The following is a 26,702-nucleotide window of genomic DNA, read 5'->3' as shown; positions in this document are numbered from 1 at the left end:
TGAGCCCATGTCTCTTGCATCTCTGGAATTGGCAGGTGAATTCTTTATCACTGAGCTACCTGGGAAGCCTCTAAAGAGATAGGCAATTGTTTAATGCTGTGCTTTAAGACAAGAAGGGAAACTTTGTAAAATGTTAGAGGAGTAGTACTTTCAAATGATTTACTGCTTTCCTAAGAACTATGTAGCCTGATCACCTTTTCAGTTTGAACTTGCTTGTGGGCCTCAATGAGATTAAAAATGCTTTCCAGAGAAGACTCTATTTTCAGTTACCAAAATTTTATTACCATCACTGAGACATATTTATATTGAGACATTTAATTAACATTTAATTTATAATAAATCTCATGGTCTTAACATTCCATTTATTTCTTCCCATTATTTAGAAAACATAACTATCAAAATATTATAAAGTAATACATGTATTAGTCAATGACAGCTAAAATTATGCTGAATAAGCAACCTTAAAGTCTCAGTGACTTATAAAAACAAATAATTCTCTTCTCACACATCAAACTATGGGTTACCCATAGATCTGCATATCTCAGCTGGGCTCACCAGGGATTGATTAGGCTGGATTTGTTTCCAGAAGGTCAAGTTCAATTCTGCTCCGTTTGTCTTTATCCTTGTGGGACCAGAGACTACTCAGGGCATATTGCTCTCATGGTGGACAGTGGAATCTCAGGAAATGATGCTTATTACACCACTACACTCAAAACCAGTTCTTATTTTATGGCTGCTCATACTCCATTTGCTAAAGCAGGTCACATAGCAAGGCCAACATCAATATGGTGGGAAAACCTATTGCACCTATCCCAGTAGAAGATAATAAAATATTACCTGGCAAAGGGTTTGAGTGTATAATTCAATAATAGGGAGAATAAATATCTTCCATAATATCTCCATATTTTCTGATAGATGTTCATGACTTTAAATTTGGGAAATATATGTGCATAACTCAAGGAAAAAACTCTTCATCAGTAAGGTAAAAGTATCCACTTGTAATAAGAATTTAAAGTTGAAAACTTAACTGGAATCTGTCAATTTATTTAACATGTAATTTTAACTTACAGTAAGTTTCATTTCAGTTCAGTTCAGTCCTTCAGTCGTGTCCGACTCCTTGCAACCCAATGAACCACAACACACCAGGCCTCCATGTCCATCACCAACTGCCGGAGTCTACCCAAACTCATGTCCATTGAGTTGGTGATGCTATCTAACCATCTCATCCTCTGTCATCCACCTCTCCTCCTGCATTCAGTCTTTCCCCAAATCAGGGTCTTTTCAAATGAGTCAGTTCTTAGCATCAGGTGGCCAAAATATTGGAGTTTAAGCTGCAACATCAGTCCATTCAATGAACACCCAGGACTGATTTCCCCGAGGATGGACTGGTTGGATCTCCTTGCAGTCCAAGGACTCTCAAGAGTCTTCTCCAACACCACAGTTCAAAAGCATCAGTTCTTCGGCACTCAGCTTTCTTCACAGTCCAACTCTCACATTACACGACCACGAGAAAACCATAGCCTTGACTAGACGGACCTTGGTTGGCAAAGTAATGTCTCTGCTTTTTAATATGCTGTCAGGGTTGGTCATAACTTTCCTTCCAAGGAATAAACGTCTTTTAATTTCATGGCTACAATCAGCATCTGCAGTGATTTTGGAGCCCCTCAAAATAAAGTCAGCCACTGTTTCCATTGTTTCCCCATGTATTTGCCATGAAGTGATGGGACTGGTTGCCATGATCTTACTTTTGTGAATATTGAGCTTTAAGCCAACTTTTTCACTCTCCTTTTTCACTTTCATCAAGAGGCTCTTTAGTTCTTCTTCACTTTCTGCCATAAGGGTGGTGTCATCTGCATATCTGAGGTTAGTGATACTTCTCCCAGCAATCTTGATTCCAGCTTGTGCTTCATTCAGCCCAGAATTTCTCATGATGTACTCTGCATATAAGTTAACTAAGCAGGGTGACAATATACAGCCTTGACGTACTCCTTTTGCTATTTGGAACCAGTCTGTTGTTCCATGCCCAGTTCTCACTGTTGCTTCCTGACCTGCTACAGGTTTATCAAGAGGCAGATCAGGTGGTCTGGTATTCCCATCTCTTTCAGAATTTTCCACAGTTTATTGTGATCCACACAGTCAAAGGCTTTGGCGTACTGAGTAAAGCAGAAATAGATGTTTTTCTGGAACTCTCTTGCTTTTTCGATGATCCAGCATATGTTGGCAATTTCATCTCTGGTTCCTCTGCCTTTTCTAAAACAAGTTTGAACATCTGGCAGTTCAGGGTTCACGTATTGTTGAAGCCTGGCTTGGAGAATTTTGAGCATGACTTTACAAGCGTGTGAGATAAGTGCAATTGTGCAGTAGTTTGAGCATTCTTTGGCATTGCCTTTCTTTGCGATTGGAATGCAAACTGACCTTTTCCAGTCCTGTGGCCATTGCTGAGTTTTCCAAATTAGCTGACATATTGAGTGCAACACTTTCATAGCATCATCTTAGGATTTGAAATAGCTCAACTGGAATTCCATCACCTCCATTAGCTTTGTTTGTAGTGATACTTCCTAAGACCCACTTGATTTCACATTCCAGCATGTCTGGCTCTAGGTGAGTGACCACACCATCGTGATTATCTGGGTCATGAAGATCTTTTTTGTATAGTTCTTCTGTATATCCTTGCCACCTCTTAATATCTTCTGCTTCTATTTGGTCCATACCATTTCTGTCCTTTATTGAACCCATCTTTGCATGAAATGTTCCCTCGGTATCTCTAATTTTCTTGAAGAGATCTCTAGTCTTTCCTATTCTATTATTTTCCTCTATTTCTTTGCATTGATCTCTTCATGCTATTCTTTGGAACTCTGCATGTAAGTTTAATTAAAATGTAATTGCATTGTTAATATACAAGTACATTTAGATTATATCTTTCAGAACCAAATGAATATAACATCCAGTATCACTTGAAAAATTAAGTTATTTAATGAAGAGATCGTCTGAAATATATACCTTTCCCTCTTGATGATTGGAAATAGAAAAATAATTTTTTTCTGGCATAATTTTAGGGCAAGAAGCACTCAATAATAAAAATCTGGCATTTTTTGTTATGTGCTAAACACTTTTAAACTGTGATTTTATGATACTTACATAAATCCCTCTATCTATGGGATTTCCCCAATAAGAATACTTGAGTGGGTTGCCATTTTCTCCTCCAGGGGATCTTCCTGACACAGGAGTCAAACCCATTTCTCCTGCATTGTAGATGGATTCTTTACCTTCTCAGCTATCAGGGAAGCCCTGCTGCTCAGAGTGTGAAAAATAAAAAGGCTGATATGTGATTTTTTGGTTTTGTTTTGTATTTTCAGTACATGCATTTCTAAGCACTGAAAAAGTGTTAGTCACTCAGTCATGTCCGACTCTTTGCGACCCCATGGACTGTAACCCACCAGGCTCCTTTGTCCATGGAATTCTCCAGGCAGTAATACTGGAGTGGAACCATTCCATTCTTCAGGGGTTCTTCCCAATCCAGGTATTGAACCCAGGTCTCCTCATTGCAGGCAGATTCTTTATATCTGAGCCACCAAGGAAGCCCAAGTATTGAAGGTGCTATGTAAAAACCACTATATAGTGTTAGGAAGTGTTCTAATTTCATTCTTTTACATGGAGCTATCCAGTTTTTCCAGTACCATTTATTGAAGAGGCTATCTTTGCCCCATTGTATATTCTTACCTACTTTGTCAAAAATAAGGTTCCCGTAGGTGCTTGGGTTTATCTCTGGGCTTTCAACCTTGTTCCTTGGCCTATATTTCTGTTTTTGTGCCACTACCACACTATCTTGATGACTGTAGCTTTGAGGTATACTCCAAAGTCAGGGATATTGACTCCCTCAGCTCCATTCTTCTTTTTCAATATTGCTTTGGCTAGTCAGGGTCTTTTCTATGAATTGTGAAATTTTTTGTTCTAGTCCTGTAAAAAATGCAATTTGATACTGATCGCATTGAATCTGTAGATTGTATTTGATAGCATAGTCATTTTCACAATATTGATTCTTCAAACCCAAGAACATGAAATATCTCTCCACCTGTTTCTGTCATCTTTCATTTCTTTCATTAGGGACTTATAGTTTTCTGTATACAGTTCTTTTGTCTCCTTAGGTAGGTTTATTCCTAGATCTTTTATTCTTTTAGTTACAATGGTGAATGAGATTGATTCCTTAATTTCTCTTCCTGATTTTTCATTGTTAGTATATAGGAATGCAAGTGATTTTGTGTATTTAGTTTGTATCCTGTGACTCTGGTAGATTGACTGATAAGATCTAGTAATATTCTTATAGTATCTTTAGGGTTTTCTATGTATAGTATCATGTCATCTGCAAAGAGTGAGAATTTTACTTCTTATTTTCTGATCTGGATTCCTTTTATTTTTTTTCTTCTCTGATTGTTGTAGCTAAGACTTCCAAAACTGTGCTGAATAATAGTGGTGGGAGTGAGCACTCTTGTCCTGTTCTTGATCTTAAAGGGAATGCTTTCAGTTTTTCACCATTGAGAATAATGCTTGCTGTGGGCTTACAAAATAAAGACCTAAATATAAGACCAGAAACTATAAAACTCTTAGAGGAAAACATAGGCAGAAAACTCTATGACATAAATCACAGCAAGATCCCCTATGACCTACCTCCTAGACTAATGGAAATAAAAACAAAAATAAACAAATGAAACCTAATTAAGCTTAAAAGCATTTGCCCAGCAAAGGAAACTATAAACAAGGTGGAAAGACGAGCCTCAGAATGGGAGAAAATAATAGCAAATGAAACAACTGACAAGAGATTAGTTTCCAAAATATCCAAGCAGCTCATACAAGTTAATACTAGAAAGTCAAACAACCCAATCAAAAAATGGAAATAGACCTAAACAGACATTTCTCCAAAGAAGACAGACAGATGGCTAAAAAATACATGAAAAGATGCTCAACATCACTCATTATGAGAGAAATGTAGATCAAAACTGCAGTGAGATATCACTTCATACAAGTAGGAATCAGTTCAGTTCAGTTCAGTCACTCAGTCGTGTCAGACTCTCCGTGATCCCGTGAATCACAGCACGCCAGGCCTCCCTGTCCATCACCAATTCCCGGAGTCCACCCAAACCCATGTCCATCGAGTCGGTGATGCCATCCAGCCATCTCATACTCTGTCGTCCCCTTCTCCTTCTGACCCCAATCCCTCCCAGCATCAGAGTCTTTTTCAGTGAGTCAACTTTTCACATGAGGTGGCCGAAGTAATGGACTTTCAGCTTTAGCATCAGTCCTTCCAATGAACACCCAGGACTGATCTCCTTTAGAATGGACTGGTTGGATCTCCTTGCAGTCCAAGGGACTCTCAAGAGTCTTCTCCAACATCACAGTTCAAAAGAATCAATTCTTCAGCAATCAGCTTTCTTCACAGTCCAACTCTCACATCCATACATGACCACTGGAAAAACCATAGCCTTGACTAGACGGACCTTTGTTGGCAAAGTAATGTCTCTGTTTTTTAATATGCTATCTAGGTTGGTCATAACTGTCCTTCCAAGGAGTAAGTGTCTTTTAATTTCATGGCTGCAGTCAGCATCCGCAGTGATTATCAAAAAGTCTACAAACAATAAACGCTAGGGAGGGTGTGGAGAAAAGAGAACCCTCTTGCACTGATGGTGGGAAAGTAAATAGATACAGCCACAATGGAAGACAGTATGGAGATTCCTTTAAAAACTAGGAATAAAACCACCATATGACCCAGCAATCCCAATACTAGGCATATACCCTGAGGAAACCAAAACTGAAAAACACACATGTACCCCAGTATTGATTGCATCACTATTTACAATATCTAGAACATGGAAGCAATCTAGATGTCCATCAATAGATGAACAGATAAAGAGGCTGTGGTACATAAGTACAATGGAATATTAAAGTGAAGTGAAGTCACTCAGTCGTGTCCGACTCTCTGTGACCCCATGGACTGTCACCCACCAGGCTCCTCTGTCCATCGGATTCTCCAGGCAAGAATACTGGAGCAGGTTGCCATTTCCTTCTCCAGGGGATCTCTGTCCATGGGACTCTCCAGGCAAGAATACTGGAGCGGGTTGCCATTTCCTTCTCCAGGGGATCTTCCTGACCCAGGGATTGAACCCCAGGTCTCCTGCATTGCAGGCAGACTCTTTAACCTCTGAGCCACCAGGATTACTCAGCCATAAAAAGGAGTGCCTCTGAGTCAGTTCTAATAAGGTGGATAAACCTAGAGCCTATTACATGAAGTGAAGCAAGTCAGAAAGTAAAAAGCTAATATCATATATGTATATATGCATATGTATATATACATATACCTAATACATATATATGGAATCTAGAAAGATGTTACTGATGAAATTATTTGTGGGGCTGCAGTGGAGACATAGACATTGAGAACAGACTTATGGACATAGTGAGGGTAGATGGAGGAGAGGGTGGGATGTATGGAGAGAGTAGCATGAAAACTTATATTACCATGTGTCAAATAGATGGTCAATGGTAATTTGCTGTATGACTCAGGGAACTCAAATTGGGGCTTGAGTTTTATAACAACCTAGAGGGGTGGGATAGGGAGGGAGTGGGAGCGGGGTTCAAGAGGGAGGGGACATATGTATACTTATGTCTGATTTATGTTGATGTTTGGCAGAAACCAACAAAACTCTGTAAAGCAATTATCCTTCAATTAAAAAATCAGTTCAGTTCAGTTCAGTCGCTCAGTAGTGTCCGACTCTCTGCGACCCCATGAATCACAGCGCACCAGGCCTCCCTGTCCATCACCAACTCCCGGAGTTCACTCAGTCTCATGTCCATTGAGTCGGTGATGCCATCCAGCCATCTCATTCTCTGTCGTCACCTCTCCTCCCACTCCCAATCCCTCCCAGCATCAGACCATCAGACTCTTTTCCAGTGAGTCAGCTAGTCGCATGTATTTTAAAAACAACACCAACAGCACTACAAGCATATCAAAATGTAGTACCTAAAAGAGAAAGAAAAGATCTTAGGTAGTACTTCCCTTCTTACAAATATTTGATAACTCCCAAGTTACCCACAGAAGACCTTTGTAGTCAATTACCATCCTAACTTCATTCTCCAGTATTACGTTATAATACAGCCAAATTAGGCCAGTTTTCAAATTTTATTCTAGGCTAACCTGCATTTTAATTTTTTTCTGGGGTTTTTCTCTCTGATTATTCAAAACCCTGCTGAACTTCCAACATTAACTTATATTAGGAACTTAATTTCAAGGCCCAAATACAACTTTGGAGAAACCAGAGAAACTTTCTCTGGTAACCCTAAGATATTGAGTTCCCATTGCTTTTTGTATCTCTCTGGTGATACATACTGCATTCTGACCTCTACATCATTTGGTTTGTCAATAGTCATTTATTGAATACCTGCCATGTGCTTCCCTGGTGGATCAGATGGTAAAGAACCTGCCTGCAATGCAGGAGACCCAAGTTCGATCCTTTGGTTGGGAAGATCCCCTGGAAAAGGAAAGGGTAACCCACTCCAGTATTCTTGCCTGAAGGATCCCATGGATAGAGGAGCCTGGTGGGATACAGTCCATGGAGTTGTAAAAAGTAGGACATGACTGAGCAACTAACACTGCCATGTGTTAGCCCTTCAAAAGTTCAGTCTGTTTCACATGTTTGTCATATATCCAGTTCAGTTCAGTTCAGTCGCTCAGTCATGTCCAAATCTTTGTGACCCCATGGACTGCAGCATGCCAGGCCTCCCTGTCCATCGCCTACCCCCGGAACTTACTCAAACTCATGTCCATTGAGTCGGTGATGCCATCCAGCCGTCTCATCCTCTGTCATCCCCTTCTCCTCCTGCCTTCAATCTTTCCCAGCATCAGGGTTGTATCTTCAGTTCAGTTCAGTCGCTCAGTCGTGTCCGACTCTCCGCGACCCCATGAATCACAGCACGCCAGGCCTCCCTGTCCATCACCAATTCCCGGAGTACACTCAAACTCATGTCCACAGAGTCGGTTTCCCAGCATCAGGGTTGTATCTTAGCAAAGTATAATTTTTCCAATATCAAAGACTGTCTTACACATCTTTATCTTCTGTGTTGGGCCTATCACATTCTCTTTCACACAGTGCAGACTACTGTGCTCAGTCATGTCCAGCTCTTTGTGACCCCACTGACTATAGCCTACCAGGCTCCTCTGTCCATGGCATTCTCCAGGCAAGAATACTGGCGTGGGTTGCCATTTCCCGTTCCAGGGGATCTTCCCGACCCAGGGATTGGAGTCGCGTCTCTTGCATCTCTTGCACTGGCAGGCAGATTCTTTACCACTGCACCACCTGGGAAGCCCTTCACATAGTAGGTGCTCAATAAATATTCAGATTAAAAATCACTTTTGTGGAAAAAGGTCTCAGTAATTTTATTCATTTTGTCCAGGAGTTTTCACAAAAGGCTGTAAAATTTTACTTTGGGCTTCAGCAAAAGCACCTGGATCACAGACACTCAATAAACTGTAACAGGGTCATTAGAGGTAATTGGATGTATTTGAACTAGGAAAAGATTGTACCGTTTGCCTTGAGGTGTTTAAAATCAAAGATAAAACCTCATTTGTCTGGGATGGTTGGAGTGTGAGCCTGCATAACATTTGTTACCCCTCTAGACTATTGTGGTTCTATAGTATGGATTTTCAACATCCAAATAGTAAACAATAAACTGACAATATGAGGATATACACGCTTTATATAACTACAGATTCCAACACAAATTATTAACTATTTTTACTTATATAAAATAATAAAGTGGGTAAAATATTATATTTATAAAGCTTTCTTAATCTTCTTTGATCTTTTTCCTATCTTCCTAAGTACAGCTTTTATATGCCACTAATTGCTCAAAAACATAGAGTAGCCCATTATTTCTTTATAGGCATAGAATTTTAAAGCTAGGAGACATTAGAAACCATTGAATCTTATCTGTTAATTTCACACAATGGCAACAGAGGCCTATAAAAATCTCATAACTTTCAGAAGTAAAACTGTGACTAGTCTCCTGCCTCCTCATGTAATGTTCTTTCTACTTTCCCTCTCAGACCTTTTAAAACTCCTCTGGATTTTTTTTTTTTTTTTTTGAGATCTCTGCAATGAGACATCTTCATAGTTTCTTGAAAGTACTTCCAACTGTGGAGCTTTCCAGGTGGTACCAGTGGTAAAGAACCCGCCTGCCAGTGCAGGAGACATAAGGGACATGGGTTCAATCCCTGGGTTGGAAAGATCCCTTGGAGGAGGTCACGGCAACCCACTCCAGTATTCTTGACTGGAGAATCCCCACGGACAGAGAGCCTGGTAGACTACATTCGATAGAGTTGCATAGTGTTGGACATGACTGAAGCACTCAAGCACTCACACGCTTCCATGTAGGTGGTTCCCATGTGGTCAGTGGTAAAGAATCTACCTGCCAATGCAGGAGACACAAGAGATACAGGTTAAATCACTAGATCAGGAAGATTCACTGGAAAATAAAATGGCAACCACTCCAGTATTCTTGTCTGGGAGATCCCATGGACACAAGAGCCTGATAGACTATGGTCCATGGGGTTGCAAATTTTCTTCTGCCCAGATTCAAAGGCTGTCCTTCTTTATGAAACAAACTCCGCTGTTCCAACTCACAATGAACTTGAGTCTTCAAAAGAAATATTCTTTATCTACAGGTTAAAAACTTTACTAGTTAAGGGCTTCCCTGGTGGCTCAGTGGCAAAGAATTCACCTGCCAATGAAGGAGACACAGGTTCATCCCTGATCTGGAAGAATCCCACATACTGCTGAGCCACTAAGCCCATGAGCCACAACTATTGAGCCTGTGCACTAGAGCCCAGGAGCAGCAAGTACTGAGCCCACGTGTGCAGCTATTGAAGCTAGCACACCCTAGAGCCTCTGCTCTGTGACAAGAGAAGTCACTGCAATGAGAAGCCTGTGCGCTGTAACTAGAGAGTAGCTGCTGCTCACAGTACTAGAGAAAAGTCTGTGCAGCGATGAAGTGCCAGCACAGACAAAAAAAAAAAAACTTTACCAGCTCAGGAGCTAGATGAAAGACAGCTTTCAGGCAGCTTATAGTTGAGGAGATTAAACACATTAGTGTTATCAGGGCAAAATATTATGAGTGCTTAAAAATGGCCAGAGTGAACTGTAGAAGCACAAAGAGAGAGAGACATAGGTAGTATCTAATGTAAACATTTAAAGATGGTGAAAATTCTAAAGAGGGAAAGGACAATTGGAAAAGGGAAAGAGGGAAGGACAATTGGAGAATCAAGCCATACTCAAAGATAAGGCTGAAAATTGCAAAAGGAAAGCAAAAAGTATCAATTTGCAAGGCCTTAGGGTTTGTTAAGCAGGGTAGTGAGTAAGACAGGAGTAAGTCAGGGTGAAGTGTGGTCACAGACAATCTTAATTTCTTCCCAAAATATGCTTGAACTTCATTTTCTAAGAAGAATGAAATTGAGTATTTAAACAAGACAATTTCTTGATCAGAACTCTGCTTGAGAAGATTAAGCCAGCTGGAATCTGTTGAATAAACTAAAGAAGGAAATAACTGGACAAAATAGACCAGCTTGGAGTGAAATATGGTAGTACAAGTAGGAGTTAATCAGGAGCCGGACTAGAACAGGAAGTGGGAAAAATATATGGAATAAAATGTGCAACACCACAAATATAGAATCAATGTGATTTGGAAATTGACTGATACACGCATAAGAAACTAGTTAACAGAGATGGTCATAAACAGAGAAAGAGGAAACAGAGAACATCTAAGTATTATAGGGGGAATTAGTATAAAGATTTTGAAAACTATTGAGTTCTAAATTAAACTTATACTATGCATACTATAATGTGTGCCACAGATCAACATATATATTTAGGTATAGTAGTGATTTAATGCTTAATTACAAACTGACATATTGACCATTAATTGTTTCAACCTTTTCCATCTTATCTCTTCAATGATACCAGAACCTTCTTGAGGATGGGGGCAAAGGAGTAGGCAGAATAAATTAATAAGTAGAAAGCTCCTATTATATTCCACACTCAGGCATAACATTTATGCCACTATTCCCATTTTACAGATAAGGAAACTAAGGTTCAAATCTATCAGGTAGGTTGAATGTATGGTCAGAGATCATGTAATGTGACCCTAGTCTTACTGACTCCCAGAACCTCAGGAGTACCAATGGGCAGAGACGCCAGGAAGCAGATTTTAGCTGCATATAAGGGGGAAAAAAAAAACTACTTTAAAATAATTAATTACAGCTCTGAAATTCAAAAAGTAAATTGAGACCCATAGGGAAATGTTAATGAGATTATGTAGGTATGCAATCTGCAAGCAAAGGAAATCATACAGATTTTTGTCACAAGTTGTCTCAAGATAATATCTGATGTGACAGCAAGGTACACAGAAGCAAAAAATTAAATATTATAGTTTTTCCTCTTTTTTGTGCTAGAATACACAGTTTTAAAATAGCTCCCTTTTGCTTTATTTTCCCCCAAACTCAAATAGTAGATGTTTTTACAATTGTCGTTGTATTTAATGTATATTTGTGTGAATGTTGTGATAGGACTGTATATTTTTCTTAGATGTAAACACAGTGATCAAATTCAAGAATTAGTTTCTAATAAACGTTTCAGAAAATTAGGTGTTTCCTTGCTAAAGTATGTATCTTTATATCACAGACTACTAGTGAAATGAAAACATGGAAATGTGTTCCATGTGTACATGGAATCACAAGAAAGTAAAACCAAAAGTTTTTGACATTAGGAAGCCAAGCTCCATTGCACTTGCATACATAAGTTCTCCCTGAGCAGGTTATAAAATGTAATGTAAATTAATTTTTAGACTTTAAAGTTGAAGTATGAATTCAAGTCGCACTGTTTTACATACAACACCCACTTGTAAAGAACACCCTCTCACTAACAGACAAAACTGAGTTTAAATGGTCAGCTGGTCCTGCTAAAATCTGAACAAAATTGTAAAAGAAACACAGCCAAATGGAAAATAAATTTCTCCTATCTCCTTCTCATTAAAGTTGTTTGCTTGATTTTTTCCCCCAGACCTTGTACATTAAGAAAAGGAGAGTATTTTAAAATGTTCAATATTTAACTTTACTATAATCTTTGAAAAAATATTTTTGTGACATCCACACGGAGTCCCTTCACTCTAGGTTAAGTTAAAGTGTGGTAGTTTGACATGTAGAAATAGCTTAGTCCAAATTAAAAATAGTATACCCAGAGCAGAGGGCTTCCCTGGTAGTTCAGTGGTAAAGCATCTGCCTGCCAATGCAAGGGATGTGGGTTCAATCCCTGGATCAGGGAGATCCCCTGGAGAGAGACCTAGCAACCCATTCCAGTAATCTTGCCTGGGAAATCCCATGGACAGAGGAGCCTGTCGAGCTACAGTGATGGGGTCATGAAAGATTCAGACACAACAACTAAACAACAACAACATACCCAGTGCAAAATGAAGGAAAGCTTCTTTGTCAATAGCCGGGTAAACTTCAACAGTGAACTCACTTCCAAAACTGCCACAGCAAAGTAGGATGAAGCAGCAAAAGCTGAAGGATAAAATAATCTGAGATCCAAAGAGAAACAGGCAGAAGTTTTCAGACAGCATATAGTCCAAGATTAGATCTAAAATCCCTAGGATCCTACCAGATTCCTTGCTGGAAAACACAATGTCTAAAATAAGAGTTAGTCACCTGACTCTTGGAGTTTATCACAATTCAAGGTAGGCAGGTTGGTGAAAGAGAACTCTGGATCCTGTATCTTTATAAAACTCTGGAACCTTGCACCAGAATTCATGGAAAAATGTGATCAAGGCCAAAGACTTTAAGGACTGGACTGAATATTGATAGCTGGCTCTAGGAGAAGAGATGGAGACTAGAGCATATATTTACATTTAAGCTATTTAGATATCTTCATCAGGGAGGAAGAATATGTCTACATGTGTGTTTTAATGCTATCCAAAAGCATATTTTTATTTTTCAAAAAGAGAAGCTGGGTCTGAGAGGAGGCTAAGAAATTTTCTCAACATTATGTAGAGGGAGTCAAGCCAATGCTTGCATTCAGACTCCAAAGTTCATAATCTTTACACTATATCAGGAGGTTGTGATATTCCCTATTCAAAAGGTTTTGTTTTTCTAAAAAAAAAAAAAATGTTGTTCCCAAATTAATATTCATCTTTCCATTTCTAATTTAGCTTATTATTTCAGTGACTATATGTTCTGTTATACAGTTTCCCTGGTGATTCAGATGGTAAAGAGTCTGCCTGCAATGCAGGAGACCTGGGTTTGATCCCTAGACATGGAAGATCACCTGGAGAAGGCAATGACAACCCCCTACAGTACTATTCCTGAAAAATCCCATGGACAGAGCAGCCTGGTAGGCTACAGTCCATGGGGTCGCAAAGAGTTGAACACAACTGAGCAACTAACAGAGCAAATAAGCCTCTGGATCTTAGCCTTTACTTGAACTTAGCCTTTAGTTTAGTTCCTTTTAGTTTCTCTGCCTGCTGCTGCTGTTGCTAATTTGCTTCAATTGTGTCCGACTCTGTGCAACCCCATGGACAGCAGCCCACCAGGCTCCTCCGTCCCTGGGATTCTCCAGGCAAGAATACTGGAGTGGGTTGCCATTTCCTTCTCCAGTCTCTCTGCCTAAAAGTAGACAAAATATTCTCTAACAATAATACAACTTTTCCCTTAATTGATGCTTTCTCATATGATCTCAACAATAGTTTACTTTTTATAAATTCTGATTATTTTTTTACCAAACCTTAAAAGAAGAAAAAAAATTTTACCAAACAATTTACACCTGAAATTAACAACAATACAAAGTGCAGACCAACATAAAAAATGATAATTATAGATGAATTCTCAGATATTATACTGGAAAATTGAAGAATAACAAGATTAAAATAGCAAGTGAGATTTTAAAACACACATATATATAAAATCTAGAAAGATGGTATCAACGCTCCTACATACAGGGCAGCAAAGGAGACACAGACAGACGTAAAGAACAGGCTTTTGAACTCAGTGGGAGATGGAGAGGGTGAGATGATTTGAGAGAATAGCATTGAAACGTATACATTGCCATATGTAAATTAGATAGCCAGTGTGAATTCCATGAATGAAGCATGGCACCCAAAGCTGGTGCTGTGTGACAACCTTAGGGATATGGTTGGGAGGGAGGTGGGAGGGTTCAGGATAGAGGGAACACATGTATACCTATGGCAGATTCATACTGATGTATGGCAAAAACCAATTCAATATTGTAGAGTAATTATGCTCCAATTAAAATAAATAAATTTTTAAAAATATTGCTAAACAGGAAAAAAAGATCTGAGGATATGTTTTAAATTTGGTCAACTTCCTTCTGGCCATTTCCAAATAAACATACTAAAATTAGAAAGGGTGCATTTAGTCTGAAAAAATCTGGGCTATTTAGAAAAAAAGTCTTTTTGTTTATCTAGACTATTAATCTCTACACACACACACGCCCTTCGAAATACAAACACAAAAGTCAAATATTACCTTACTAATGTAAAAACAGCCCAAATCTTCTGTGCATGTGATTTTATATATTTGAATGGCCTACCTAGGGAATACTGTACCGGGTAAAAGCAAACTTAGACTCTAGGCTGAACTTCATCCCTTTCTCACAGGGTGACTGGATAAGTTAGTAATAACTGTGCCTCAGTTTTTTTCTTTTATCTATAAAGTAAAGGAGCTGAGATGGATGATTTCTAAAGTTATTTCCAGCTATATGATTATATATGAATCTCAGACAAGTGGGATGAGAAAAGTTATGTGTCTGTATTGAATTGCCTTTGTCCTTGGTACTGAACAACTTCAGACTTTACAGCTGATTCATTACAGCCAGGAAGGAACATTTCCATTTCAATTTCTAAGATAATCATGGCTAGGTTTAACCCTTTCAGATTAAATATTATTTTTCTTAGCCCTCTATATTTGTTAGCCCAGGACTTTCCTGTAATTTGATGTCAATCTTTTGATTAATTCGGTATTTGCTTCAAGAAAGTGCCTACTTTTAGCCGCTAGATTATTTCTAATGTGTATGGTACCTGCCCTATCTATACTTGCTCTGGTATTTTTCTGCCCTTTTCATGTACTTAAGTAGTACTTTACTTGGGCTTATAATTCTCTTTAAGAGCACAATCCATGCCCTGTAAGATTTTTAAACAATACTGACCCAAATAATGGGCAGGATGATGCATCTCTGTTTTAAACCAGAAATATTTTGTATCAAATATCACCAATTTTATTATTATTGCATATTCTTATCTCTAAATATTTGTATTATTTCTTAAAATAATGGAGATTAGAATTTCATCATAAAATATGTTCCAAAGTTTTAATTATTACTTAGGCAAGAATAGTACACTCTACTGACATAACTTATATATCATTTCATACTCCATAACTCAAAATTATATAATAATATATTAAATGTGTAGTAAATCAACTGGTGTTTACATAGGAGTCATTTTAGCAAACTGTAAATTCAGTAATGATGTAACTAAATTCAAAGGTTCAAATGGCTGACTCAGGTTGTAACTTATTAGTATGTTTTTACCACTCAAACACATATTGATATATTAATTGTTTTAATCAGTAAAGGGGACAGAACAGTGAGAAATATACCTTTGTTTTTTCTCTTTCTTGATATATCATCTAGAGGTTATCTCTAGCCTGAAGGGAAAAAAGGGTAGATGGAATTGTAAATCTTTAATGTATAAAAAGTTAAAAAGGAAATAATTATCCTAACTAAGAGTTGCTGAGTTTCTGCATTGTTTCATTTAAAACAATCTAAATTGTCTTAAGTTAATTTATCTCATAATGTGTATGGCAGAGTCAAAGATTCAAGAAGAGAATAATCAATAAGAAACTGGCTCTGTCAAGGAGTAGTTAAATAAACAACACTATATAATAAACATATAAACACTAATTATTGCCAGGATAGAAGAGTATGACTGGGAAATTATATTTCTTCCTTTTATACATATTTCTGAGGAAGCAATTTTATTTCTTTTTTGCTGTTGTTGAGTTCTTTTAGCCTTCAACGATATTCTTCAGGAGTACAGAGGTACAAAGAAAAATAAAGTTAATAGCATTAAGAAAGATTTCTTAAGCATCTCCAAACTAAAGTTTTTGATGAACTTCCTAAATATTATATTCCTCAATTGTCAATTCTATAAAAAATGTCCCAAATTTTGTATCTTCCTAGAATCTAGTGAATAACTCTATTTCTATTTGCTTCATGAGAAAATGAATGCAGATTATAAACTTCCCTAGACAATTTTTATGGTGATATAAAAAATAAAAAACATAAAAAGTCACTGTGGACAGCAACTGTTCCCACAAAATTAAAAGACCCTTGCTCCTTGAAAGAAAAGCTATGACAAACCTAGACAGTGTATTAAAAAGCAGAGACATCACTTTGCTGACAAAGGTCTATACAGTCCAAGCTATGGTTTTGCCAGTATTCATGTACAGATCTGAGAGCTGGACCACTGAAAGTGCTGAAGAATTGATGGTTTTGAATTGTGGTGCTGGAGAAGCCTCTTAAGAGTCTTCAAGGACTGCAAGGATATCCATCAATCCTAATGGAAACCAACACTGAATATTCATTGGAAGGTGCTAAAGCTAAAGCTCCAATACTTTGGCCACCTGATGCAAACAGCCAACTCATTGGGAAAGACCCTGATGCAGGAAAAGATTGAGGGCAGGAAGAGAAGCGGGCAACAGAGGATGAGATGGTTGTATGGCATCTCTGACTCAATGGACATGAATTTGAGCAAATTCCAAGAGATAGTGAAGGACAGGGAAGCATGGCCTGCTGCAGTTCATGGGGTCACAAAGAGTCAGACACAACTAGGAGACTGAACAACAACAAGTAATCGAAATAACCTTTCATTCCCAGAATTCCCTAAGCAAATATTGGTTGCAGAGTGTAATTTATGCTTACAGTGATTAACTAATAGTTGTAATACACTAAGTTTACAATGCAAAGTTGTGAATTTTATTATGTATATATAGTTTATTGCACAATTCTTTTTTCATAATTACTGTGTATAGTAAGTATATTTATACTCAGAGTATGCCTTCTTAAAATTATAATACTCTAAATTTCTAGAGTATCATAAGTCTTTTGTGTGAATTTTTAATTTACTAAAAATGTTTACTGAGTATCTGGTATATGCCAGTCATCCTCAATGTGTCAGTAATATAGTAATGAATAATGAATGTTGATTGGTAGGAAATAATGTCCATACTGCTTGAAATAGCTTTTATTTTCTTTAATATGGTATACTGGGATGCTGCAATGACTTTTGTGATTAAATTTAGCTTCCCAGTTGATGTAGTGGTAAAGAATTTGCCTGCCAATGCAAGAGACACAAGAGACATGGGTTCAATTCCTGGGTCGGGAATATCCCCTGGAGGAGGAAACAGCAATCTGCTCTGGTATTCTTGCCTGGAAAATCCCACTGACAGAGGAGACTGGCAGGCTACAGTATATGGAGTCACAAAGAATCAGACATGACTGTGAAACTGAGCGCACACACTCACAGAGCAATTTTCAAAATAGACAATCCGTTACTAATGCTAAACATTCTCATAACCAATTGCCTTTGTATCATCTTATCACTTAGTGGCTTGAAAACCAAATTTCTTCATTACTAATAATGCTTTGATTTTATTGTGCTCATTTTATGCATGATGACAATAGAAAATTCTAAACAAGTTGTTGAATTTTCTGGTTCCATGAGATAATTCATCTTTCAACTCTGATGTAGCTGGATAATACCATCTCTGTACATGATGTGTTTGTTCTTTTAGCTCATCTTTCTGTTCTATTCTCTCTCTTCTCCCCTTAAGGTTGCTATTATTCTTCTCTATCCTCCATCCCTTAACAAACTTTCCCAGCACACTTGATTCCAGGACCCCTTTCTTACATTCTGAAAAAAGAACAGTATGTGAAATAAGCTTTAACAGGATATCTTTGCTTCCTATATAAATACTGTAGGTAGAATAACATTGCATTTTTCTGTGATATATTGCCAGAAGGTAAAATCATTGCCAACAGACATATTTTCAATGTGTTTAACAATAAATTTCTGAAAAGTATATCAACTGGGAAAAATGTTTATTATTCCTGATGAACTGACAAATTTCCTAGTATTAAACACTGAGCATTGTATGATCAACTAAATTTTTCCTTAACTGACGAGAAACTAGGAGCCAGGAACTATAATGGGACCTCCTGCATGCATGCATGTGTCTTCGTGCCTGACTCTTTGCGACCCCATGGACAGTAGCCCACCAGGCTCCTCTGTCCCTGGAATTTTCCAGGCAAGAATACTAGAGCTGGCTCCCATTTCCTTTTCCAGGGGATCTTTCTGACTAAGGGATCGAACCCAGATCTCTTACATATCCGGCATTGACAGGCAGGTTCTTTACCGTTTGAGCCACGAGGGTTTAGTAGCAGCCCTGATTAAGAAAAGAAAATTCAAAATCATGAATACAGAGTTAAGTACAGGGTTATGGAAAGGGTTTGTATACGTTCAGAGGCTTGAAGTTTACGTTTTATCAGTTATGTTATGCCCAACTACTACTAGCTTCCTCTATCATCATTCCTTAATGCACTGCTGCCGGGACTGCTAAGTCGCTTCAGTAGTGTTCGATTCTGTGCGACCACATAGACGGCAGCCCACCAGGCTCCTCTGTCCGTGGAATTCTCCAGGCAAGAATACTGGAGTGGGTTGCCATCTCCTTCTCCAGTTAATGCAGTAGCTACCCTTTAATCTTTACACAATTGGGATCTAATTGGTTGAATTTCTAAAATTCCTGAAAAACATGGAAATTAGTAAAAATTGCATACACACAGATTCTTTAAACTGAAGCAGAGAAATACTAGTTGGTTAATCTTTTCACTGATATCCAAGACTTTTTATTAGGGTATGGAATTAAGTGGAGGTTAGTTAATAACCTGCTGTTTATTTTTTTTTTTAATCTGCTGTTTAAAATGTTCTGTTAAAAACTTTAGTTGAAAACCTTCTGTTTAATCTCCATCTTCATCTTTACAATTTGAATTTTACATTTTAATTTTAGACTTATGGTTTTATATTTCTGTCCTTATACTATTATATGATGCCCCAAATTATTTCAAAATAGGTGGATTAAATTTATAATAATGACTACTTGTAGGTAATGACTACTTCTCTATTTTGTAGATTATCCATGACAATGTTGTAATATATGACTGGTTACCGTGGACTCTTCCAAGTTGTTTCTTTTAGTTATATTTGGCAAATGTTATGTAAACAAAAGATACTTCATTCTACTCAAAACACATGACAAAATTTCTGCTGTATGTAATTTTGGACTATATTACTTCAATTTTCCAAACCCTGAGTATCGGTACCACTTCTTACACACACTGATTATTTAAGTATACTCAGCAATAATAAAGGTGGGTAGATATGTGTGTGTGTGTGTTTTAATGAACAGACAAAAGCAAAAATGAGTCAATGTTTCAACATAACTTTTGTGATGAAGTTAACATATGCTTTTAAATTTGCCTAGTGACAAATTGTAGAAATATTAGGTATTGCCAATCTGTTTTGTCACACAAGAATGAACAGCAAATGGTCATTGGTATTTTCATCTGACCTTGTGGTGTGGAGTTTTAAGAACCTACAACAATGCACAGATGTGTGCTATCCTTTGAAATCTGCATCTAATCTTCTGGGCTCAGTTTCAGAATCCATTGCTATCATTTAAAACAAAAACAGTTTGTTCTTTCATCTGTGCAGCGTAACAGGAGAATTTTAATCAAAGTCAGACCCATATTCTGAAAGAAATCACTGTCTACCCTTCCATGAAAGAACCAAATTTTCAGTACCTTACTTCAAATTTTAGTTGTTCAATAAATTAATATCACATCTTATTTTGAGCTATCCAAGATGGAGGGATTTCATTTTTTAACAAATAAAAGATGGTTTGTTTCATAGTGTGTATCTTACTATCAGTTTCAGTAAATTTTGAATCCATTAAAACAGGAAATTTGATTTTATACCATTTTGCAGACAAAAATAGCATGTTATTACATGGATGAAAAAGAACAATTAAATACTTATAAAATATTTTCTGAGGGAAAGTTAGTTTAGGTTATTATGAAAATACTGTTTAAATCAACAGAACTTATAAAACTGTATGATTAACAAATATGAGTTCTTTTTCAATCTAAGTCTTTATTCTGAACATAACATAACCCTGAATCATTATAACTTTCAATTTCTAAAACTTGGTCACTGTTACTTTTTGAATGTGTGATAAGTACAATGTTGGCAAAGTACTGAGTCAATTCCTAGGCAGGTTGATAAGAAGTCTGGGCTCCAGAGAATGAGAAAGAGGTCTGCGGCTCTCAAAGTGGAGAGAGGAGTCTGGGGTTCTCAAGGAGGAAGAAGGGACAAACTTTTTTTTTTTTTTCCTCTACATTCCTTAATCTTAGTCACATAAAATGTTTTTTTCTCTTTAAGCCCATAAGTGATGATTACACAACAAATAACTCAGTTTAAATTCTGTACTGGGGATTATATAACAACAATGTATCCTGCTTGAGGACAGTTTCTCCTTCATGAAAACCTTCTGGCTAATCCTGTTATCTTAAAATGTAAATTATGGGAGTGGGTCTAGTAATATCTTTACAACCTTGAGACATTCTTTTGATTTACTGTAATAACTAATTTTAAAAGTATTTAACTCCCTTGCTAACACTAGTGAGGGGGGAACTCTCCATTCCCCTTCTGATGTCTATGCCAGAAGCTTTCTCTGTCTCTTTTCATATTTTCACCAGGATTTCCCTGGTGACTTACTGGTAAAACATCTGCCTACAACGCGGGAGACCTGGGTTCTCTCCCTTGGTCGGGAAGATGCTCTGGAGAAGGAAACGGCAACCCACTCCAGTACTCTTGCCTGGCAAATCCCATGGATGGAGCAGCCTGGCAGGTTACAGTCCATGGGATCTCAAAGAGTCAGACACGACTGACCAATTTCACTTTTTCACACTCTAACAAAACTCTGCTATGCAAAAGTGTTTGAGTGATCAAGCCTGGTCCCTGGTCCTGAAGCTAAATCTTCTTCTTTGGAGATCAAGAATCTGACACAGTTCACTGTAAGTTATCAGTACCTAAAATGAATACTGAAAATAATGGGGAATTAAGAGTGACAGAATGGACTGATATTAGTGGTATTGTTATACCTGGGAAAACTGAATAAATAAAGAGAAAAGAAGATTGAAATATATTAAAATAAGGGAGGTTTAATAGGCTGCATTGTGATGTTTCCAGTAACTTTAATGCTGTATGACATTTAGAAAAGGAAATTGCCAAAATTTTTTAAATGTTGCTTTTCACGAAGTGTTCTAAACGTATGCCATTTGTCATCCTTTGTTGCTGTTGTTATTTAGCCACTAAGTCATGCCTGAATCTTTTACCATCTCATGGACTGTGCCTGCCAGGCTCCTCTGTCCATGGAATTTCCCAGGCAAGAATACTGGAGTGCGATGTCATTCCCTTCCCAGGGGATCATCTTTTCCCAGGGATCAAACCTGCATCTCCTGCATTGGCAGGTGGATTCTTTACCACTAAACCACCTTGGAAGTAGTGCAAAGTAAAAATAGAAAATAATTCATGAAGATTTAGATATGTGATGAATGATGATACACAATTGGTTTATTATAGGAAATGAAGAAGTTTGAGATAACTACTTCTGATCAAATTAAGGGGAGACGCCCGGCTCCGGCGGCGCAGACGCGAGAGACGCCCAGCTCCGGCGCAACCGACCACGTGCAGAATCGTGGCTGAGATGAGCTACCCCGCGCCCAGGGTTAGGGCGGTGGCTGAGAGGAGCTGTACCACATTCAGGAGGCGGTGGCTGCTTGGGCACCGGAGGGCCGAGAGGAGCTGATCCACATTCAAAGCAGGAGGGGCGGCCTTGAGGAGATACCCCTTGTCCAAGGTAAGGTACAGCGGCTGCACCTTGCTGGAGCAGCTGGGAAGAGATACTCCACGACCAAGTGGAATATAAGAATCCAGTGTTCTGGGGAGGAAGGAACAAGATGGAGGAGGGATAAGATGGTGAGACCAATTTCTCCCCCACAAATTCATCAAAAGAACATTTGAACGCGGAGTAAAGTCCACAAAACAACTTCTGAATACTGGCAGAGGACATCAGGCTCCCAGAAAAGCAGCCCATTGTCTTCTAAAGGAGAGAGAAGAAATCCAGCTCCACCCACCAGACCACCGACACATGCTTCCCTAACCAGGGAACCTGGACAAGTCACCCGTCCAACCCCACACACAGCGAAGAAACTACATAATAAAGAGAACTCCACAAACGGCCAGAAGAGGGAAAGGCCACCCCAAGCAAAGCAATATAAGCAAGATGAAGAGGCAGAGAAATACCCAGCAAGTAAAGGAACAAGATAATTGCCCACCAACACAAACAAAAGAAGAAGATATAGGGAATTTACCTGATAAAGAATTTCAAATTTTGATGGTGAAAATGATTCAAAATCTTGAAAGCAAAATGGAGTTACAGATAAATAACCTGGAGAAAAGGATTGAGAAGATGGAAGAAAGATTTAATAAGGACTTAGAAGAAATAAAAAAGAGTCAATATACAATGAATAATGCAATAGATGAGATCAGAAACACTCTGGAGGGAACAAACAGTAGAATAACAGAGGCAGAAGACAGGATAAGCGAACTAGAAGATAGAACTGTAGAAATAAATGAAACAGAGAGGAAAAAAGAAAAATGAATTAAAAGAAATGAGGACAATATTAGAGACCTCTGGGACAATGTTAAATGCTCCAACATTCGAATCATAGGAGTCCCAGAAGAAGAAGACAAAAAGAAAGACCATGAGAGAATACTTGAGGAGATAATAGTTGAAAACTTCCCTAAAATGGGGAAAGAAATAATCACCCAAGTCCAAGAAACCCAGAGAGTCCCCAACAGGAGAAACCCAAGGCAAAATACTCCAAGACACATATTAATCAAATTAACAAAGATCAAACACAAAGAACAAATATTAAAAGCAGCAAGGGAAAAGCAGCAAATAACACATAAGGGGATTCCCATAAGGATAACAGCTGATCTTTCAACAGAAACTCTTCAGGCCAGAAGGGAGTGGCAAGACATACTTAAAGTGATGAAAGAAAATACCCTACAGCCCAGATTACTATACCCAGCAAGGATCTCATTCAAATATGAAGGAGAAATCAAAAGCTTTACAGACAAGCAAAAGCTGAGGGAATTCAGCATCACCAAACCAGCTCTCCAACAAATGCTAAAGGATCTTCTATAGACAGGAAACACAGAAAGAGTGTATAAACTTGAACCCAAAGCAATAAAGAAAATGGCTACGGGATCGTACTTATCAATAATTACCTTAAACGTAAATGGGTTGAAATTTTCAAAAAGGCTAGGAAACAATTCTCATAGCCATCAATAGTTCAGTGTTGAGTTCATGAATAGTTTTTAAAGTTTGGGACAAACTGTAGTATTTGCTATTTGAAGTACTATTTGTAATTGGCATATTACGATGTAACATTGGTCTTCATTTCCAACTTAAAACACCTAAAAATGCCTAACAGGTTTTTAGATTTGTGAATTTTAGTTGAAATGTATTTTACGATGTTACTAAACCTGCAGAAATATTGAAATATTTCAGAGAACTTATTCACTGTACATTTAATTTATTTTATTTATAAAAGTTATGAACTGCAGAAAGTTTTACTTGTTGGGTCAAATGCTTGTTGCTTCAAATGCTTGTTGCATTTGAAGTGCTAGTTACAAGAAAATCAAATACCTTCAATGGATAAATGCTATTAAGTTTTTAAAGGACTCTGGAGTATAAGTAAGTTTGTTTAAAGAAATTTAGTCTGTTCAACTTGAAAAATAAATAAATAAATAAATAAAATTGGATTATTTGATTAAAAAAAAAAAAAAAAACAAAGTAAGGGGAGCAGCCTTAACGTGCTGACCCTGAGCAACAGAATACTGCATAGATGATAAATTTGTCTCTAATCATTGTTTCAGTTTTTCATTTTGCAAATATAACACATTTTTACAGCACAGCCTGTCAGAAATGATCTAGAGTAATATTATTTTTAATGAACATAAATCAGTAATAACTGATTTATGAGACAATTATCCTAGTCCTTCACTTTAAGCATATATATGTGTATATATATATATATATATATACTGCAATCACATGTATATTTAAAATAAAGTTTAAGATATTGCAAAAGTTCATTGTATTTGCTTCATGATGACTACCAGGTACTAAATACTGACCAGAAATCACAGCTTTAGTTTTAGGATCTAACTTACTAAATTACAAATTTGCCTGCTGCAACATATATATAACTATGTTATTAAAGACTATAAAAGAAACTTGCTAAAAATGCAAGCTTACCTCTTCCAGTTTGTTCTTTGATGGCCACAAATTGTTGCTTGTATCAATAATTCTCATTGTATGAATCCCTCAGGATAGGCTTGGTTATGCTGTGGTAATAAACAGTCCTAAATATGTCAGCCCTAAATTATCTTAAAAAATAAACAGATGTTTATAGTTTTGCTCACTCTGTACATATGGTACATATCATTTGAGGCTTTTGCTCTTCACTGTCTTTTAGAGACAAGACTGATGGATGTTGCAACCACTATCTGGAATGCTGCCAATCACCGTGACAGCAGGAAAGACAGTTCAAGAAGGTCTCACTCTGTCAATTAAATACCTTGGCCCAGAAGTGACCTATGTTTTCATGACTCCTTTGGCCAGAACTAGTCACATGAACTCACCTGAGGAAGCCAAGTAAAGAGGAAATCAGGAAAGAAAATGCCTCCAGGTAGCCAAAGATCAAAAATAGCTGGTGAAATACAACTGATTTCCACACTGTACTTACAGCACCAACTTGTTTAAATGCAACTATTATTGTTTGAATAACTCATTTAAGTGTTGACCTCTCTGAAACACAATCATGACTAAAAAGTAATATTAAAAGGTCACTTTGTTTGGCCTCATAGAGTGAAAGAAAACTTCTTAAGAGCCAACTCCTGCTGGGATTTTCTTTCTATGGTTTCACTGTATTTCAAAGCCCTCTGCTAATTCTAAGCTTGGGTAAAACTCCTATTTTGTTGAGTGATGTCAGTTACAAAAACACTTTAACAAGAGTGGTCAGTTTTTGGCAAGCAATCTGCCTCACTGGGAAACAGAGTTCTGGAGAAGGGAATAACAAGTACATACTGTTGTCACTGTCTTAAACTGAGAATGATCTCAGCCTTAAAAGTTGTTCCATCAAGGCCTTGCTGAAACCTCAGCCATTTTAAGGACAGGTGTCCTGCCAAAATGCCTATTGGCCTACTGTCACTACATAATGTATCACTAAAAAATTGAGAAACAGACTGAAGTCTCAGATACAGGGGGAAATGTTCCAGTCCATTAAGGATAGGAAAGCAAAAGATATTAGGGATGTTTCAAAAATATAGCAGTGTCTCAACCTTTGAACATTATCTGTGTGATGGGAACAAATACCAACACAATTTCACACTTCGCCTTATATTCAATTTCTAATTTTCCCTAGGATGATAACATTTTGAAACTGAAGTAATGGTTATGGATGAAATATTAAAGCTTTTGGTTAATGATTTGATTTAGGTCATACGTGAATGGTCTAGTGGTTTTTCCTACCTTCTTCAATTTAACTCTGAATTTTGCAATAAGGAGTAACATTGTACAGGAGGCAGTGAGCAAGACCATCCCCAAGAAAAAGAAATGCAAAAAGGCAAAATGGTTGTCTGAGGAGGCATTACAAATGAGGATAGCATAGGCCTTTCTTTAGCTATGAAAAGAAGAAAAGCAAAAGGCAAAGGAGAACAGGAAATATATACCCATCTGAATGCAGAGTTCCAAAGAATAGCAAGGAGACATAAGAAAGCTTTCCTCAGTAATGAATGCAAAGAAATAGAGGAAAACAATAGAATGGGAAAGACTAGAGCTCTCTTCAGGAAAATTAGAGATACCAAGGGAATATTTCATGCAAAGATGGGCACAATAAATGACAGAAATGGTATGGACCTAACAGAAGCAGAGTATATTAAGAAGAGGTGGCAAGAATAAACAGAGAACTGTACAAAGAAGATCTTACTAACCCAGATAACCACAATGGTGTGATCACTTACCCAGAGCCAGACATCCTGGTATGCAAAGTCAATTGGGCCTTAGGAAACATCATTATGAACAAAGCCAGAGGAAGTGATGGAATTCCAGTTGAGCTATTTCAAATCCTAAAAGATGATGCAGTGAAAGTGCTGCACTCAATATGCCAGCACATTTGGAAAACTCAACAGTGACCACAGGATTGGAAAAAGTCTGTTATATTCCAATCCTAAATAAAGGCAATGCAAAAGAATGTTCAAACTGCACAATTGCACTCATCTTACACACTAGTAAAGCTCAAATTTCTCCAAGCCAGGCATCAACAGAACATTAACCATGAACTTCCAAATGTTCAAGCTGGATTTAGAAAAGGCAGAGGAACAAGAGATCAAATTGCTAACAT

At 37.6% G+C, this 26,702-nt stretch overlaps 1 long non-coding RNA gene across 11 annotated transcripts in view; it reads right to left on the bottom strand.

Annotated features, from left to right (window-relative positions):
• The window catches only part of LOC129547227 (uncharacterized), a 44,793-nt gene extending 19,937 nt beyond the window's left edge, over positions 1 to 24,856 (bottom strand). For 3 of the 11 annotated variants that reach the window (XR_008684102.2, XR_016037413.1, XR_016037415.1), the window contains exons 1-4: positions 24,557 to 24,842; positions 22,602 to 22,678; positions 21,837 to 22,168; positions 12,498 to 12,601 (exon numbers count right to left, since the gene is read on the bottom strand). This is a non-coding gene — a long non-coding RNA (uncharacterized LOC129547227). Of the gene's footprint in view, positions 1 to 837; positions 12,619 to 15,709; positions 15,758 to 21,836; positions 22,169 to 22,601; positions 22,679 to 24,556 lie in introns of all 11 variants that reach the window. The other 8 variants (XR_008684336.2, XR_008684613.2, XR_016037409.1 and 5 more) reach the window with 7 other exon arrangements.
• Positions 24,857 to 26,702: the final 1,846 nt, after the last annotated feature.

This window comes from Moschus berezovskii, chromosome 1, assembly GCF_049115385.1.
Source record: "Moschus berezovskii isolate FMDL1 chromosome 1, NW_MosBer_1.0, whole genome shotgun sequence".
NCBI classification, from domain to species: Eukaryota; Metazoa; Chordata; class Mammalia; order Artiodactyla; family Moschidae; genus Moschus; species Moschus berezovskii.
The sequence above is the reverse complement of the archived record's forward strand: the minus strand, read 5'-3'. Positions and strand labels throughout refer to the sequence as shown.